The 14,498-nt window shown below is 31.4% G+C and overlaps 1 long non-coding RNA gene across 1 annotated transcript; it reads left to right on the forward strand.

Annotated features, from left to right (window-relative positions):
* Positions 1-631: 631 nt before the first annotated feature.
* On the forward strand, positions 632-5,497 carry LOC114749681 (uncharacterized). Its single transcript, XR_003740574.1, has 3 exons — positions 632-880; positions 5,211-5,324; positions 5,400-5,497. It is a non-coding gene; the product is annotated as an uncharacterized LOC114749681 (long non-coding RNA).
* Positions 5,498-14,498: the final 9,001 nt, after the last annotated feature.

Genomic DNA, 14,498 nt, shown 5'->3' on the forward strand with positions numbered 1-14,498 from the left:
CACATATCGGCTTTTTTACCGAAATACGATAAACAGTAAAACATTTTACCGAAATGCTACACTTTTCAAACTATTTACCAATATGCTATACTTAAAATCGTTCTTGGCAAGAACGATTTTCAAATTACACACAAATCGTTCTTGGCGTGAACGATTTCACTTTTTAATTTTTTTTTAAATGAAAAAGTGAAATCGTTCTTGGGTGAACGATTTCTGAAATCGTTCACCCCAAGAACGATTTCACTTTTTCACTTTCTCCTTTCCCCATACGAAATCATGCGTCTGAATTTTTGCCAATTATGCGTCTGAATTTCCACCAATTATGCATGCAAAACTTCTACCAATTATGCGTCTGAATCTCCACCAATAATGCGTCTGAATCTCCACCAATAATGCGTGCAAGATGAACCAATAATGCGTGCAAGACCAACCAATAATGCGTGCAAGACCACCAATATGTGCTCTGTAAACATTTTGACATAGCATGCGAGAATCCCGTGAGGCTACAGCTATGGCTTTATATATATGATATGTGAATTCCTTCCTTCACACCTCTTCACTTCTTCTTCTTCTTCTTCGCCGAGTTCTCTTTTCTTCTTCTTCTCACTTGTTGTTTCATTTTCATTATTCTCCTGTACTATTAATTTTTCACTCTTGTTTCCAAACAAGACAAGCTCTTTTACTGCTGCTGTAGGTATGTTGTTTCTCTTCTATTTTTTCTTTTAAAAAATTTACAGTTGTGATATACAATTTGATTTTTCATCCATACTATCCTTGATGAGTTAATATTTCATTGTTCTAATTTTCAGGAAGTGAGTGGTGGGTTCAACAATCTGGAATATTTGTACTCTTTCTAAGCTAGGTGCCTCTTATTTTAACGGTAAAACTATCATCTGTTATATTGTTTTAAGATGTTAAGATTTTGATATAAGCTTCATTTTTTCTTGGTATATGATTATTATTTTTTGTTATGAAAGTATACTTCTCGAGAAGTTTAAATTTGGTAAGATAAAATTGAAAAATAATTATATATACGCCCTAAATATCAAATATGTGGTATATATTTAGTTGGTAAATTAAAAAAAAAAAGTCTTCTACCCACTTCTAATGAACCATTGCTTTCATATATTTTTTAGGTAAAAATAAGGTGTAAGTAAAATTGAAATGAATGAAGAGCACTCATAATTTCTTTTTTTCATTTTGCCTTTTCCATGCTATTTGTTATGTTGTATTTTTTAATTGATGATGACATGTCATGATATGAGTGTTTTGAATCAAGAATAAAATACTCTGACTATTCTTCTAGTTTGCATCAATTACATAGATCTTTCCTCTATTTTAAAAGCATACATCTAGTCCAATTAGTTAACACTATTAATAGAAGTATTCTAAAAAGATTCTAAAAATATTATTTTTAACTGAAATTTATATTAAAATAAAATTTATTTACTATTTTACTTCTGATTCTAATAAAGTCTTAAATTATATTTTTATAGTTACATTAATTTCAATCAGTTAAGGCAAACATAAAAGATTTGATTAAAATTTTAACTAATTTTTTATAATAAATATATATATTTAACTAAGTATGTTTATAAATCTTTGTAATAAAGAAGTGTTTAAAAGTTTTGAATTATAAATTGAAATAACTTATAAAATCTTTTAAACTTATATCATTTAAATTCTATGATAAATAAAAACTAGGAATTTGAAATATATTTTTACAATTTAAAAGAAATTAAAGTAAATAATTTTTAATGAATGTGATAAACTAGAGAAAAAATCTTTATTTTTGAACCCTTCATTTCAACCCAATGGTCTAAAAGATTTTAGTCCAATTAAATGTTTAATTTCATGCAATAAATTAATATTTATTAAATTAAATTTTACAAAAATAATGAAATAATAAATAGGTATTATAAGGTATAAATAATATATATGTGTAAAATGAAAAAAAATCTTCATGATATGTTATTATTAAAATAATATTACAAGAAAGAATTTTAATATTAAAAAAATATATGTTTAATGTATTTTATATAGTGCAATAATATATTAATTAATACTTGATGTAAATAAAATTATAGAAATACAAAAAGAAACAAAAGGAAAAAAAATCTATTTCTTAAACTTATTTATTTATTTTAATTTCAAATAAATAATTTACAAAAAATGATTAAAAAGTTCTGAAAATTACTAAATTTGTAATCAAGTTTGTTTACTATACTTTAACAGATTTTGACAATAATAGCAATAACACATCTTTTATAGTAGTTTTTAATTTGGATTTATGCAGTTTTCATTATATATTTTTTCCCCTTAGATATGGATTTCATTATGTGTTTGGTTATATAGGATATTCTGAGCTAATAATAAATATTGATTTTACAAAAAAGCAATGGTATAGTGGAGTTAATTTATTTGTATAATTTAATCTTACTTGACTAATGATTATAATGAAATGATTAGGAAGTAGAATGGATCATAGAAAGGAGTTCGTGTGTGTATTCGCAAATGGACGAATTTTTAATGGCCCAGCTGGTGTAACATTTGAATCTGATAATGTGAAAATTATCAAAGTTGATGAAAACATTACCTTGGGCAAATTGAAGCAAGTTATTGGACGAAAGTTGCGACTTCCTCCCTATCAAAACGTGACAAATTTAGTATATAGGTATCCTACATGCATAAATCCACCACAATACCAAGCATGCAATTTGGAAGATGATACAGATATAAAACAAATGTGGCAAGTGACTAGAAGATTTTCAACTCAATTAACATGTGCAGAGTTGTATGCTAACATATGTGATTTACCAGATAATCACCATATTGAGTCACAACCCATAGGTGATTATGTCGAAAATATGCCCCCATCAAGTAGCAATAGGGTGAACATGATGGAACAAGAATCTATGTTTAGTGATGACATGGAAAGTTTCCAACCATTTGAACTCCCCATAGATGGTGGGAACATTATATCATCATGTTCTCTTCCTCACGTAGAAGATATCATGGATGAATCAGAGGATGAGGAAGAATATGATTCTTATTTAAATGCTGGTAATGGGGATGATAATGGTGACAATGACAATGAATATGACGAGATGAATGAGCAAAATCAGGTTACAAATGCTTCCTTGTCACAAATTCATGTTGAGTCAGTTACAACTCCTGAATTTGGTGAATTAGAAGATATTCTGCATGTTAGTGATAATGAAGAGTTAAATGTTGGGAAAATATTTAGCAATGTCCAAGTTTTAAGACGTGCAGTCAAGCTATATTCTGTTCGTGTTCATCATACATTTAAGGTCTATTATTCTTGTAAAAAGTATGAAGAATATCGTTGTGTTAACTATGGAGATAATTGCAATTGGAGAGTGAGGGCTTGCAAAAAGGAAAGCAAGAACTATTGGCAAATTACAAAATATGGGGGGCCTCACGTATGCTTGAGCACGTCATTAACTCAAGACCATCCAAAGTTGGACGCAGATGTTATATCATCCTGCATTGTGGCAATGGTAACTGACAAACCAGATGTGAAAGTGTCACAAATTATTGAGAGGATGCAATCAATGTTTGGTTATACTGTGTCATATAGGAAAGCATGGAAGGCAAAACAATTAGCAATTGCGATTGCCTTTGGAAATTGGGAGACCTCATATTCCTTGCTCCCAAGATGGTTAGCTGCAGTTCAACACTTCATGCCTGGGTCATGCATATATTTTTCAAACAAACAATGCTCTCAAGTCAATACAAACGGTCAACCGATTGAAATGTTTCATCGTGTTTTTTGGACATTCAAGCCATGCATAGATGCATTTCCGTATTTAAAGCCCATTATACAAGTTGATGGAACATTCTTATATGGAAAATACAAGGGCACATTGCTTATGGCAATATCACAAGATGGCGATCGAAATGTTGTGCCACTTGCATTTGCTATAGTTGAAGGGGAAACAAGATCTGCTTGGGCATGGTTCTTACACCTTGTACGCCAATGTGTTGTAAAAGATAGAACAGGAATTTGCTTAATTTCAGATAGACATCGTTCAATTTTGGCTGCTGTTGCTCAACCCCAAGTTGGATGGCAACCACCACATGGACATCATGTTTTTTGTCTACGACACGTGGCTTCAAATCTTCACAAAGCACATGGAACAAATTGGTTAAAAGAGAAGTTTATAAATATCGGTGAGATTCCTTGTGCTTTTTATGATCTTATAACTATTTGATTTTATAATCATTCTAACAAGTGCTAATAATAATATGTAGGGTATGCTTATGAACGTCATGTTGTTGACAGAGAATTAGCAGAAATAGCATTGCACCATACTCCTGCAGCTAGATGGATCGAAGCCATCCCAAAAGAGAAATGGTCACGTGCATATGACCTTGAAGGTCTTCGTTTTGGACATATGACAACCAATCTTGCAGAGTGCATGAATAATGTATTTAAAGGTGTTCGAAGTCTACCAATAACAGGTTTAGTTAAGGCAACCATGTATAGAGTCAATAATTATTTTGTCAAACGTGCCCAACAAGTTCATGCTCAAATTATGGTTGGTAAGGTATTTTCCGAGACAATGACAAAGAAGTTAGATATAGCAACACAAAGTGCATCTGCTTGTGTAGTTCGAGATTTTAACAGAATAGCAACATCATTTGAGGTTATGGAGCCATATAATGTTCGATGTCGTCAATTTCGTCGGTGTTGCAAGGTGAATTTGATTGACAGAAAATGTGATTGTGGAGAGTTTCAAGCAGAAAAGTTTCCATGTATGCATGCCATTGCTGCTTGTGCACGAGTAGGCATAGACCATTTACAATATGTGGATCCTGTTTTTCGGTTGGAAACTATGCAAATGGTTTATAATAATGAGTTCCAACCAGTGGGAGATGAGATGTACTGGCCGCAGATTGATTGTCCTCTTCTAATACCTAACCCATCAATGATTAGAGATAAAGGACGTCCTCGCTCAAGTCGCATAAGAAATGAGATGGATTGGACCACACCCAATGAACCTAACAAGTGTGGATTATGTCGACAAGTTGGTCATAACCGTTCTACTTGTCCACAAAGTGTAGCATCTCGACAATAAATTATGTATTTCACTTTTGTAATAAAAACATTATGTTTTATGAAGATTATATTATAATTAGTTTGATTTCTTTTATATTATTTGGAATTTGTCCTTTACCTTATGCAGAGACATTTTAAAATGGCACAACTTCCAGAAGAGGTGATAAATCCTGGCCCAGAGGATAACTCTCTTTTGTACTTGCAAACCCAACATATTTCCGAACATGTGTGGAATGATAATGTAAGTAAAATCTATTTCTTATATATTTTTTCATTGATGTTTCTATAATAATATTTTTTCCCTTTTCCACTATAGGTTAACAGGGTCCTACACACTAGACGAGTCATGCACGCTAATCAAATGATTAACCCACCTAATCAAATAATTGAATATCTTATATTAGCTGGATTTTATGGTGCTGCTCGAGTAGGACAGTTTGATTATGATCGAGGTTTGGTCTCAGCACTGGTTGAGAGGTGGCGTCCTGAGACTCATACATTTCACACTACACGTGGAGAATGCACCATAACATTAGAGGATGTAGCTAAACAATTGGGCCTTCCATGTGAAGGAATGGCAGTTATTGGCCGAACTGACTTTAATTGGCAAGACATATGTGAATGTTTTCTAGGTATTAGACCATCTGCAGATAGACTAAGTGGGCAGCGACTACTTATAAGTTGGTTGGAAGAGAACTTTAATCACCTACCTGATAATGCGGATGATGTACAAGTTCAACAATTCACTCGTGCATATATCCTCCGGTTGATTGGTGGATATCTCATGCCAGATAGATCGGGTAGCAAGGTGTATCTAATGTACCTTCCACTACTTTATGATCTTCAAGAAGCTGGAAAATACAGTTGGGGATCAGCAGTTTTAGCTCACCTATACAGAGAATTGTGTAATGCTACTAACCCAACTGAGGATGGGATTGGAGGATGCTTATCATTACTTCATTTATGGGCATGGGATCGTTTTCCTATGCTAGCACCACAACAACCTAGGTATCCAGATCCACAATCTGATATCTACCCTCTCTTACCTCCTTTGGGTTTTAGGTATGTTAAATTTATTAACTAACTATTTGTTATGCTCTTATATTATTAAAATTATATAATTTTTAACATTACTTTTTTGTAATAACAGATGGAAAAATGTTAGACAAAACCCACGTCCACTTGCTGCGTCTTTAATCCGATATAGGAGCTTTCTGGATAAAATGACCGATGATGAGATAATATGGCAGCCATATGAATCTCCTTATGTGCGCCAATTGATTCCTGAGTATTGCTTGACAACACCTGAAATTTGGCGTGCTTCAGTTCCTTTAATATGTTTTAATATTATAGAATGGCATCATCCTGACCGTGTACTACGGCAATTTGGTCGTCAGCAACCAATTCCTTCCATGCCTGTTCATTTGAGAAATTACCACACGATCCAATTACGAGGTAGAACAACTACAAATTGGATTGACAAATACGCAGATTTCATTCAAGCATGGGATAGATGGCCACATGTAATTGTTAATGCTCCTATAGCATTTGATGAACTTGATCGAATATCTCAGTACATGCAATGGTATTGGAGACATACAAGACGATGGATTCAACGTATCAGTAGTGATACAGGTCGTGCGGTAAGTTTTTTATTTTTTCACCATTAATATTATTTTATTTTACACAAAAAGTTTTATTATCTTATATCTTATTATTTTTTTTCAGTCTGACATAGCAGAGGAGCTATACAGGCTTTCAATTAATTCTCGTTCAACATGCCCTAGTTGTGTTGATTATCGAGATAGGGTTGCTCACGACCAGCGTAACATTTTACTTGCACTTAGAGAACAACGTTTTAATGTAAACCCTCAGCCTGCTCCACCAACAATTGAGTTGCCTCGGCCACAAATTCCTCGTGATAGACCAAGCAAGCGACGAGGTGGTTACTTGTCTACCCAACCTATAATTGAAAACGAAAATGCAAGGGAACAGGAACCTCCAATTTTTACTCAGGCTTCTGACATATCACTGTCACCATCATCCCCCTTCATCTCTATCGATCCTACACAACTTGAGTCTCATTACATGGCACCCTCATCATCATCCCCTTCCAACTCAGCCAATCCTTCTCAATTTCAACCATTCATGACTTTATTAGATAATCCTGCATTATTTTCAGCTGAATACAATGCTTCTACTTTTGAACATGGTGGACCATCAAATGAAGCATTTGTCACTCCTCGACAATCTATACATTTAAATGAATCACCCTGGTTTGATTTGAACACGCCAACTACACAAACAAATGAGACATTTGAAGCTCAAGAAATTGACGTACAACAACAACGCCCACAACGTATGAGAAGAAGGCCAAGATGTGGTACTGGAAGTCACTATCAGTGAGGTGGATAATTTTTTCTTTATAAACTTAAACTTTATTTATTACTTTTTATTTTTAATCTTATACTTATTTCACAATTAGTTTTAACATCATTTAACATTTTTCTCTCATTATATAGTCATGATTTTGTCATTCAAATGATTGATAAATCATTATACTAATCATTTTAATCAGGAGAGAAGGGGAGAAGTCATTCAACAGCAGATGAAGTTTTGAAGTTGTTCACCAGAAGAACGATTTTCATTCACCTCATGCACATCAAGGACAGATTATGAAGAAGTCGTTCACCAGATAAATGACTTTAAAAATTATTCACCTGAAGACCTATTTTAAGTGTAATATATTAGTAAATACTTTTAAAAGTGCAGCATATTATGTATAATTTTACAGTTTGTAGTATTTTGGTAAAAAATCCTGTCGTGTGGTATTTGTTCGGTTTGACAAGAAATCAAGTATTGGGCATGGCCCTTTTATGCCTATGACCAAAATAATAATAATAATAATTTAGTCTTACAACTTAATTGCTACAATTAAAAATTTACAATCAAAACATAACCTTTTTTGTTACGTACTGTTTGGTATGAGATAGATAAAAAGAAGAGGAAATGATAGAAAATTTCATCAAGCTCTATTTGAAAAAAAAATTAAAAAAAAACTGGGGTTTTCAAATTTTAATCAAATATAAGTTAGATGAAGTAAAATTTACTATATACTCCTCTGGTCCTATTTATAAGGCACTTCCAACATGTTTCACACAGACCAAGAAAAACCTTAAACTTCATTAACTCTCATTTAAAATTTAATGAATTTTCAACTTTATCCCTATTTAATATACATTATACCTCATATAAATAAAGTCAACACAATAATAAATGAGAGGTAAAATTGTACATCCATATAAAAAATTTCTCTTAGTGCTTTATGAATAGGACCAAAAAATACCTTCTCTCTCTGTCCTATAAATAGGACCAGAGGAGTATGTTGTAGCCTTGCGGATACCATCAGGGATTTTTATTTTTGCATGCAAGGGTGAAATCGTTCTTGGCGTGAACGATTTCAGAAATCGTTCACGCCAAGAACGATTTCACTTTTAGATTTTAAAAAAAATTTAAAAGTGAAATCGTTCACACGAAGAACGATTTCTGAAATTTTAAATCTAAAAGTGAAATCGTTCTTGGCAAGAACGATTTCTGAAATCGTTCACGCCAAGAACGACTTGTGTGTAATTTGAAAATCGTTCTTGCCAAGAACGATTTTAACTATAGCATATTGGTAAATAATTTGAAAAGTGTAGCATTTCGGTAAAATGTTTTACTGTTTATCGTATTTCGGTAAAAAAGCCCTCACATATCTTATGCTTGCCTAGACTTAAGGAAGTATTTAGCATGAGTTGGATTGAACGATGTTGATTCACTATTCACAATTAACCCCCATTTCTTAATTAAAATATTTATTTCTAATGTATAGAAGTATTTGCCTATCAATTATTCCCTCGATTCTTTTTACACGAAACGAATAACTATTTTTAAAAAAAAATGTAGGTAAAATTACTTGGGTTAATAAATATATTAATAACATTGAAATAGAGAAAATTAAAAATCTTGAGAAAACAAAAATCCATCAATCTTAATGTTCCCTCACCCAAAAGGGGGGGGGGGGAACAGCTTGATCAACCCCATTATAATTTCTCTAATGCTTATATTAGCCATAGGCAATGACGGAGATGATAATTTCGTAGGAAGAGGTTGACGGTGGGAATGCCAGGTGGCAACAAAGTTTTGGGTGGTTATAGTGGCAATTTTGTCCAATAAGAGGGATAATCAGAAATGAAAAATTTTTAACGGCCTTTTAGGACACATTGGCATGAGTAAATATTCCAACCAAGAGATTATTTGCGACTGATGATGCTAGACTTTTGCCAAATGTTATATTTCCTCAAACTGAAGTTAAATATACTCTCATTTAATCTATCTAATATGGTAGAATGAAACTCCAATTACCACATTAAGGGCCTGTTTGGGTGTCCCGAAATCATAGTTTGGGAGGCAAAACTATGGTTTGGGTGAGATATCACCCAAACAACATCAATTTTGGAGAAATAATCCGAAACCATAGTTTTGGCTTCCAAAACCATGGTTTCAAGAAAAGTGAATTTATTCTACTTCTGGCTCAAATTAGAGAGTATAATTGTGCCTATCAGAGTAGATCTCAATAATAATATGACTTTAACATCCCTTAATTATTTTTTATAAACATATTTAATCTTATATCTTATAAATATATATACACATATTAATTATTCATTAATTATATTATCTTATGTATTATTAATTGTGTTGGTAAAAAATATATTATTAACAATTTTATTCCTTCAAATTAAAATGTATCATAAAATCTTTCTTTTATGTAATTATCATATTAACTTATGCCTTTTTTAGTAATTTGTATATATAAAAACTGCTTTTGATAACAATTATCCAAACACTCTCACTTCTTAGAATCACTTTTTCATAAAATTTATTCTTCAAAAAATCTATTCTCTATAAGTTATTTTTCAAACTATGGTTTAGTTTCATCCAAACACCTCCTTAGCCAATAGTTAGTTGTAGATGAGATCTCAAATTTGAGCCCAATATAGATATGTTTATGTGCGTGCATATGTTTAATAAATTATACTAAATAAAAAAATTACCATATATTCTAGAAGGTAGAGAAATGAGGCTAGAGTGGGTGTTAATGTAGAAGCATGAGTGAAAATGTGGTAGAATTTGATCACAACAGCTTAACCCAGAGCCAACTTTTGGTGATTCTAGAGTTGAGCTGCATTCCATTTCATTACTACATATGACAATAATAAAAGGGTTATAATTTTATCAAATTGGACTAGTTTAACTAATTAATCCAAATCAAGAAATGGTAGTCAACTAGTCATCAAATTTGAAATTTTTTCCAACTTTACTTGTATTAAATGAGATGACAAAAAAATAAAAAATTAAATAAGTCATATTTAAACATTAATTTTATAGACAAATTGACAAATAAGTATTAATTACTCTCCAGGTGATTTATATCTTGAATCAAACTATTCTTGTAGAAGTGACTTTTATATTGCAGATAGGAGAGAGTATACCCTTAGCAAATGAAGCTAGTTTTGGTTGATTATGTTTCCTAATTTTGATGCTGTGATAATCAAACAAAGAAAAAATTTACTACCTCTAATTCTTAATATAAAAACTAGACAACTAATTTAGAAAAATTATGAAAAATATTCAATTTAATTAGAGAGAATTACAATGAAATCCCAAGTAAGAAACATAATTACTAAAAAGTTCTAATGACAAATATTCAGTTGTCATTGGGACTTTTCAATAATTACATTTTTTACTTAGGATCTCATTATAATTCTTGAATTTAATTATTTGTAATAAATGTATGTTGACTCCTCTAACCTATCTTGTACATTAAAACCACTACCTAATGAAAGCATTTTACAATCAATAAAGCTATTTTAAAAAAAAAGAATATTTTTCAAATTAAATCTAATCGTAAAATTAGTCGTTATGTTAAGAATGAGAGGTAGGATTGGAGTTCTACAAAAAGACCACCAAAAGAGCTTGAAGTACTGGAGAAATGTAAGGGTGTGTTTTGAATGATTTGGAAGCCTAAACGTGCATCTCAACTGACAAAAGCTGATTTTTTTAAGAAAAAAATAGTGTTAGGTTTAACGTTTTGAAAATATGATTTTTATGTTCAAATGGGCTTCTAGAATGAAGTTCTTGCGTCTTGTTTCTTACGGTGGAAAAGAACAGTGCAGTGAATGTTAGGCTCAGAATCAGCACATACATGTGGACAATAAGTGCCACCTTTTTTTTCTTGTTAGCTTTGCTAGTATAGAGGGTATATAATACAAAGTGCTGCTTCTTGCACTATTATATTTGATTATATATATCAACACTTTCTTATACGCATTAAATATATAGAATCAAATATTTTAGTATTTTTCAATTTTTTAATAGTAAATTAAATTTTTTATTTGTAGTAATTTTATTTTCAATTTTTTTTATAAGTGTCACATTATATACATATTATATTAAATATGTATTACTCCTCCACTTCGTAATATATGACCTAATTTGATAATTGATATTGGCCTTATATGTAATACCTATTTCAGATGTTTAGTATTTTTTTTCAAATTAACTCTATTGATATTCTCTAAATAATAATCAAGTCAAAGAGGGAGGAAGGGAATGAAGGAACATAATTAGGATGTTTTAGGAAAAAAATATCATATTAACTAATTTAACTTTTAGAAAAAGCATATCATATTAACTAATTTAACTAACATCTTTGATATATTCAAATTAGTTAATTAAGTCCTACAATAAGGACTGAAGGAGTACTTAATAAAATTTATGTCTTTTTTAGTCATTTTATATCTAAATTCACTTTTTCATTAATCGTCCAAATATGTTTTAATTTGTCAAACTAACTTTTTTATAAAAGTTAATCCAAACATAAATTACATTACATTATCTGAATTATAGTTTCATTTTTTGGGAGTCAGATTAGAAAAAAGTCACTTTTTTGACAGCTAATCCAAACATATCCTAACTTGAATGCGCACTCTCTTATGGGTGAAGACTTTTTGCCCAATCTAGAGGGGACGCTATTGGACCAGTAAAAATATTAAGGGCGACTTTATGATGGATCTGACCCAATAGCTCCAAGGCCCAAACCAGATCTCAACGACCCAATAGCTCCAAGGCCCAAGCCAGATCTCAACGAGTCCAAAGCTTGCGCTGCACTGTGTTTTGTTGGAAAACGTGGTTTAGGGGGGCAAAAATATCATCTATAAATTATAATGACCTTTTTCAATCTCACCACAGAAAATTGTGACCGGTTGATGGCGGTTCCAACCACATGGAAATTTGGACTTCATCGTGACCAAAGAAAATTGTGACAATACAAGAGCTATGCTTTCAAATCTTACCCTTTCAAATATAAATCGTCCAACCCCATGCAAACTTGAGGATATGATGTTGTGGATGTCAATTAGAGGTAGGAGTAATTGTGCGAGAGACCTTGCCAATTACAAATTTTCATGAGGTATTGAAAAGATATTCTAAACTTTTGCGTATGTTTAGTACGAGAGAAATGGAAGAAAAGAGGGGGAAGAAATTTTTTTATAAATTTGATCTAAAATATATGAGAAGTGGGGTTTTAAAATTTTAATAAAATATTAGATAAAAGAGTAATAAAAATTAATTAAAATTTTTTAAACATTTTTTTAAATTTTTTAAAATGAGCCCATTAAAATTTTCTCTTTCCTACCAACAAGATGTTGGTTGATATGGTAAGAGGTTTCATATTGTAAAAAGAAAAATACAAGTTTAAATTTTAGAAAGTACACTTGTTAGGACGTTTTTAATCTTAATACTTCTGACAGAGATTAATCTTAAGCCTAAAGTTAAAAAAAATCTCCTACCAAACAGATCATTAATTACTTGATTAAGGTGGTTATGAAACCCATGTGAGGATTCACATGTTACTTAGTCTTGATGAGGTTTAGTAATACTTCTCCGATCCTTAACATAAGACCTAATTGTTGAGTTAATCTTGATCCTAAATATAAGATCTATTTACCACATTTATCAATTTTTTTCCTAAATTATCCCTATTTATATTCCCTCAACCATAATCAAGTAGGAGAAGAAATGAGGATATTAAAGAAGATAATTACGGTGTTTTAGGAAAAACATATCATATTTTTATAATTAACTAACTTACCTAACTTTCTTAATTTAATCTAAGTTAGTTAAGTAGGTCTTATATTAAGGACAGGAAGATTGTGATAATAATTCCCTTTCTTTGTTTTTTTTTCCTTGGTGACATGATACTAATTCCTTTTACCATAGTTGGATTGCCCGCCGCCGGGGGGGGGGGGGAGGGCTAGCACAATGTTCCTAAAAGCCATGCATGAAAGCTTTGGGTAGAAATATTGGTGGAACGAAGAGAAACCACACCAAATTAAAACGGGTTATGTATGGAGGCATGTGCAAAAAAATGGTCCCCGGTTTATTTGGCCGACAACCGAACACACAATTAACATAAACATTTGAGTAATATTTTCCCAAGATTTCTCTTATAGGCACAACAGAATGAATTGATTTTCGCATAAATAAGAGTTGTTTTTAAGATAAAATACAACAAATATTGAAGAAAACAGAGGATGGATACTTTCTAGTTTCCCTTTCTTTAACTACTTTTTTCTTAAATGATAAGCCAAATTCTTCAAAGGTATCGAAAGGGGAAAAAGGTATTGCCTCTAAAACCAACCATTTCTTCAAATAGCCTCCGCAACAACTCTTTCTAATTAGTTTCTGTGGCCAAAGAATCGTTCGTATCCAATCCACCAACCTTATCTTTTAATCTATCCATTATGACACCCTCTTTTGCTCCAATCGCTTCATCTCTAATTTATGGTTTTTTTTCCCCAACTGGAATTCACAACCATAATTTTCGTCCTCAATATTGAAACACTTTGTCATCTCAATTTCATATTGTTATAATAACTGCTTTTGGCCTCTAATCATTATAAAAATTGCAACACAAGGAATATATGAATTTTTTTAATTACTAAAAAAAATCAAATTCAAGTCATATAAAAATTCCGACTTGATCTTTTTGCCATACAAGTTGATTATAAGGAAAGTTATAACAAAACGCAATTCATGTATTGTTCCACTTTTATTTATCATTACAATTTCTATTTTATTTTATTTTTTAAAATTTAAACTTCCTTTTCACTCGTAACACTTCAACACCAGCGGAATGTGCTCAGACAAAAAAAAGAAGACTATTTAGTAATGCGTGAGAAACTCCATAGTTTGCTGTTTGCAGCTTAAGCATAAGCAAGCTATACATGCAAATATACATAAACACATATTATTATATAAATATTATATATATATATATATATAAGGAATAACATATGGCACATTGGACGCA

Source organism: Neltuma alba, unplaced genomic scaffold (assembly GCF_004799145.2).
Source record: "Neltuma alba isolate B1F8T4 unplaced genomic scaffold, ASM479914v2 tig00006113_pilon, whole genome shotgun sequence".
In the NCBI taxonomy this organism is placed as follows: domain Eukaryota; kingdom Viridiplantae; phylum Streptophyta; class Magnoliopsida; order Fabales; family Fabaceae; genus Neltuma; species Neltuma alba.